The sequence below is a fragment of the Electrophorus electricus genome, chromosome 25 (assembly GCF_041902795.1).
Source record: "Electrophorus electricus isolate QZ-2024a chromosome 25, ASM4190279v1, whole genome shotgun sequence".
NCBI classification, from domain to species: domain Eukaryota; kingdom Metazoa; phylum Chordata; class Actinopteri; order Gymnotiformes; family Gymnotidae; genus Electrophorus; species Electrophorus electricus.
In genome coordinates this window covers 1,300,001-1,305,770 of record NC_137521.1, presented here as the reverse complement: position 1 = coordinate 1,305,770, position 5,770 = coordinate 1,300,001, and positions in this window count along the sequence as shown.

The following is a 5,770-nucleotide window of genomic DNA, read 5'->3' as shown; positions in this document are numbered from 1 at the left end:
CTCTTTTGTAACATACGAAGGATTCGGCCCTTTCTCTCGCAGGAAGCTGCCCAGGTACTTGTGCAGTGTCTTGTGATCTCAAAGCTCGACTACTGCAACTCGATACTTGCTGGTCTTCCTCTAAGAGCCATCAGACCTCTACAACTTGTCCAGAATGCAGCAGCACGACTGGTCTTCAATCTTCCGAAGTTCACTCATGTAACTCCACTGCTGCACTCCCTTCTTTGGCTCCCTGTAGCTGCACGCATCAGATTTAAAACCTTGATGCTTGCCTACAAAGCCAAAAATGGACCAGCCCTTTCATACATGAGGTCAATGGTCAAAGCCCGATCCGTTCCTAGAGTATTTAGAACCTCAAGTACGGCTCAGCTTGAAATACCTTGCTTCAGGTCTTATGGATGACAAGCATCAAGACTATTTTCTGTCCTGGCTCCAAGATGGTGGAATGACCTCCCACTTGCTGTCCGGACAGCGGAGTTCCTTGCAGTCTTCAAATGCAGACTGAAGACTCATCTATTTGCAGAATATTTAAAGGACAACTGACACTGCTCCCATATTGACTAACTAAATTAATACTTATTGTAGGGTACTGTTTATGTTGTTTAACAAACTCTAACACTTATTGTTTATTTATCATTATTTAAAACCTTATGTATTTTGCACTTCTAGGCATCAGCAGTGATCCCTGTATTCTACAGTGTTCTAGTTCATTGGTATGTTGGACTCTAACCTACTGTACTGTACTAGGATGTGCTCTATGAGTAAATGGCAAAGCACTTTTGTAAGTCACTCTGGATAAGAGCGTCTGTTAAATGCCATAAATGTAAATGTAAATCTACTTCTAAAACATGAATTAATTCTAAACATAAAAAGACATAGAAATTGAGAAGTGTCACATCTGGGAGACTAAACGGATATAATGGCATTTCAAGTTCAATAGTTCAAAGAGGTTTTATAGTCATTTTCAGCTATATACAAGTACACAACAAACACAATATGTTCCTCCAGGACCATGGTGCAACACAAAACAACAGTGCAACAGACAAGTGCAAACAGTCCAATATAGTGCAAAAATGTCATTAAATAAACATTAAATAAACAATAATAAATACAGGACAGGACAAATACAAAATGAGTAGACAGTGCAATTATTTAGTGCAGTACACAGTACTGGGCATACGTAAAGTGAGTTGTGCATAGCAATCAGTGACATGCTACCCTGAACATAGCAGTCACCGGTAGCAGCCAGAACAGTTCAGAGTACAGTGCTGGTTTAGTACAGTACTCTAGCAGCAAGTAGGATAATGTGCAAGACTGCAACAGGAGTGCATAGTTTATTTGTGTGACGTTTGACTTCAGCACTAGTCCGATGCAAAACAATGTTTGAGTGTGTGTATAGATATGTATGTATGTATGTATGTACATATGTATGTGTGTGTGTGTGTGTGTGTGTGTGTGTGTGTGTGTGTGTGTGTGTGTGCGTGTGTGTGTGACTGTCTATAAGCATGTATAAAAGTGCCCATTTTGGAATCTGAATCGGGATTGGAGTTATCCAGAGTTCAGGAGTCTAATGGCTTCTGGGAAGAAGCTGTTGCACAGTCTGGAGGTGCGGGACTGGATGCTGCAGTACCTTCTTCCAGATGGCAAAAGGGTGAACAGTTCATGTGAGGGGTGTGTGGGGTCTTTCACAATGTTGGTGGCTTTCCGGATGCAGCGTGTTATGTAGATGTTCGTGATGGAGGGAAGAGAGACCCCAATGATCTTCTCAGCTGTTCTCACTATTCTCTGGAGGGTCTTGCGGTCAAAGGCGGTGCAGTTCCCAAACCAGGTAATGATGCAGCTGCTCAGGATGCTCTCCACAGTACCTCTGTAGAAGGTAGTGAGGATGGGTGATGGGAGATGGGCTTCCCTCAGCTTCCGAAGGAAGTAAAGACGTTGCTGGGCTCTCTTGGTGATGGAATTGGTGTTTAGGGTCCAGGTGAGGTTCTCCGCTATGTGAACACCAAGGAACTTGATGTACTTGATGATCTCCACTGAGGAGCCTTTGATGGCAAGCGGGGAGTGATCTCGTCTTGCTCTCCTGAAGTCAACAACCATTTCTTTTGTCTTGTCAACATTCAGATACAGGTTGTTGACCTTACACCAGCTCACCAGTTCTCGCACCTCCTCTCTGTATGCTGACTCGTCCTTGTTGATGAGACCCACCACGGTCGTGTCATCAGCGATCTTGATGATGTGGTTGGAGCTGTGCATCGCTGCACAGTCATGAGTCAGCAGTGTGAACAGCAGAGGGCTGAGTACGCTGCCCTGGGGAGCACCAGTACTCAGTGTGGTGGTGTTGGAAGTGCTGCTACCGATCCGGACTGACTGAGGTCTACCAGTCAAGACATCCAGGATCCAGTTGCAGAGGGAGGTGTTCAAGCCCAGTAAGCTCAACTTTCCAATCAGATGCTGAGGAACAATGGTGTTGAATGCTGAACTGAAATCTATGAACAGCATTCTTACGTAGGTGCCCTTTTTGTCCAGATGTGTGAGTGCCAGATGAAGTGTGGTAGAGATGGCATCATCTGTAGAGCAGTTGGGGTGGTACGCGAACTGCAGGGGGTCCAGAGAAGGGGGAAGCTGGGTCTTGATGTGTCTCATGACGAGTCTCTCGAAGCACTTCATGATGATGGATGTGAGTGCGATGGAACGGTAGTTGTTGAGACACGACACCGTGGGCTTCTTAGGCACGGTGACGATGGTGGTGGTCTTGAAGCATGTTGGAACCACGGTGCAGTTTAGAGAGATATTGAAGATGTCTGTCAGGACATCTGCACGCTGGTCAGCACATTCTCTGAGCACACGACCCGGGATGTTGTCTGGTCCAGCAGCTTTCCGTGGGTTAACTCCACGCAGAGTACGCCTCACATCAGCCACCGTCAGGCACAGCACCTGGTCATTTTGCGGAGGGATGGACTTTTCTGCTGCAACGTTGTTCTGCGCTTCAAACCGTGCATAGAAGTCATTCAGTGCATCTGGGAGGATGGCATCACTGTCACAGGAAGGTGATGTTTTCCCACATGCGCCGTGTGTCACCAGTGTCTTTGAAGTGTCCATGGATCCTCTGTGCGTGTGCACGCTTTGCTTCCCTGATCGCACGTGAGAGTTTGGCTCTTGTTTTCCTGAGAGCCTCTCTGTTACCTGTTCTGAAGGCTGAATCACGGGTCCTCAGTAGCATGCGCACCTCAGCAGGCATCCATGGCTTCTGGTTGGGGCGTGTGGTGATGGTCTTGGAGACAGTAACATCATCAATGCACTTGCTGATGTAGCCAGTCACTGATGCTGTATACTCTTCCAGGTTAACAGTGCCACCGTCACTAGCAGCCTCCTTGAGCGTGATCCAAGTCGTCTGCTCAAAACAGTCCTGAAGAGCAGAGATGGCTCCTGCTGGCCAGGTTCTCACCTGCTTCAGAAGCGGTTTCAAGCATCTTACGATTGGTCTATATGCAGGAATCAACATTACAGACATGTGATCAGAGTATCCGAGGTGGGGGCGGGGCTCTGCCCGGTGCGCACCGGAAATGTTTGTGTAAACGAGATCCAGCGCATTCACTCCTCTCGTTGGAAAGTTTACATGTTGATGGAATTTAGGCAGTACTGACTTGAGATTTGCATGGTTCAAGTCTTCAGTGACAATAAACAGTCCGTGAACGTTCTGCAACGTTCGGATGAACGTTCTGCAGTTTACTAATCACTCCATACAGCTCCTGGAGAGCCTCTCGTGTGTTGGTGCTGGGTGGAATGTACAGCGCGATTATAAACACGGAGGTGAATTCCCGCGGTAAATAAAAAGGTCTGCATCTGACAATAGCAAACTCCACCAGCGGTGAGCAGTACTTAACGACAAGCACAGAGTTTTTACACCAGGACTCATTGATAGAAATGCATACTCCTCCGCCGCGTGTTTTTCCGGAGTGCATTGTCTCTATTGGCACGGATTGAGACTAATCCATCCAGATGAATGCCGGCGTCTGGAATACTGTCGCTGAGCCACATTTCAGTAAAGACCAAAACACAGCCGTAACTGTTAAACGGGCCCGTAAGCCCAGCAGTTTGTAACTTTTCATAGGACTGGGCACCCACAGGGCGTTGCGCTGAGGTCGGCTCACGTCTGCGCTCGCGCGGCGGGGCCCCCGTGAGGAGTCCGACAACGCACGTGCTCCTCTCGCAGCTCCAAATCCTACCTCCCACGCCTCCGGCGCCTCCGTGCCAGCCAGGACAGCCCCCTGCGCTCCCCTACTGGGTCGGGAGCATGGGCCATGGCAGGATGTTCACACTAAATAAACTTCTACGCTTCTACAAGAAGCTCGGCGGCGAGGAGCCCGCGGGCCGTGTTACGGGGCGGGGCGGCCCCGGCCGAGGGGCGGGCGGGGCAGGGTGGGCAGAGCCGCGGCCATAAAGGTGTCACGCCGGGGATAGAGCAGGGGAAGAGTATGGAAGACAGAGGGTTGAAAGAGAGGTTTGAAAGAGGATCCTGGCTGTAACATGCTGACCCGTCCAACGAACACAACACTGGCAGGATGATCTCCTTCGCTCTTCTTCTTTTACAGCCGTCTGTAATGGCAGAAACCCTCCCGCCGTCTCGTTAAACCTTTGACCCCACTTCGGTCCTGTCCTGACTCTAAACGCCCCCCCCAACCTTCGGCTCTCGTCCTCTGCCCCTGGACCTGCCACTTCCTTTACTTAACCCCTAACCCCGGGCGGGCGAGCGAGTGCCGCGGTTCTGAGGCAGGCCACGAGCGGAGGGAAGTGTCGGGTTCCAAATTAAACACGCGCGCCGTAAATCCGTGGGGCCCCGCAGGCGGCCCAGGCCCCGGAGCAGTGCGGAGCCTGGCGCTGGCTAATAAACTTTTACCGCTTCAGCTTCCATGTCTGTCTCTCGCGGGCCACGGGGCGGGGGGCGGGTCCGGTAGGAGGGGGCCGTGGACGCTGGCGCGGGCAAGAGACAGGGAGCTGTGAATCTCTGGAACGTAACTGTAAGTCTCCTTCGGCTCGGATTCCTCCGGATGACACCGGGAGTTATTGGAGCCGCGAGATGTCGTGTTTCTCTCGGGCGCGTGCGGTGCATCTGTTACTGGAGCAGCAAATCATTAACAGATGTTGCCGGTTGAGCAAGAGGTCTCGTTACCTTGACGAAACCTCAGATCACTCTTGCCCCTTTGTCTCCCAAAAAAGATCGAGACTCGAGAAGACGTGTCGATGCAGGAAGAGGTTGGCCGAGGTCATCTAAGAGTATTAGGTGCTAGGAATTGCAGCCCTGTATGGACCGTTTTAGAATAAAATCTCATGCCAGCCCATGCAGACAATTTGGAGGTGGACTGGTCAATTTATACATTATAGAAAGACTCAGCAACTCCATTCAGTGTTTTTCTAGTCAGTTTTTTTTAATACAGTTTTTTGCAACTCAGGTAACTTTTACATGTTGTATCAAGGCCAAGATGGTTCAGAGGAAAGGTGAGTCTCGAATAAAAATACAACAGTCACGCCGGTGATCCGGCAAAACTTGACAAGTCTCACCTCTGGAGCAATGCCACGAAGCCAGTCCTAGGAAGACATACAGAATGCACCAATTAAAGGATTGTTTTTTTTAAGCCCCATTTTCCCTTCTCGTCTTTGAAAGGTCAAACGAGTGTCCGATCATCACTTCTTGACCCGGCCAATCCCCTGCAAGAGTCTCATAGAGGTCGGGAGTGATGGGGGTGAGAGTGTGTCAGTGATTGGCTGGATG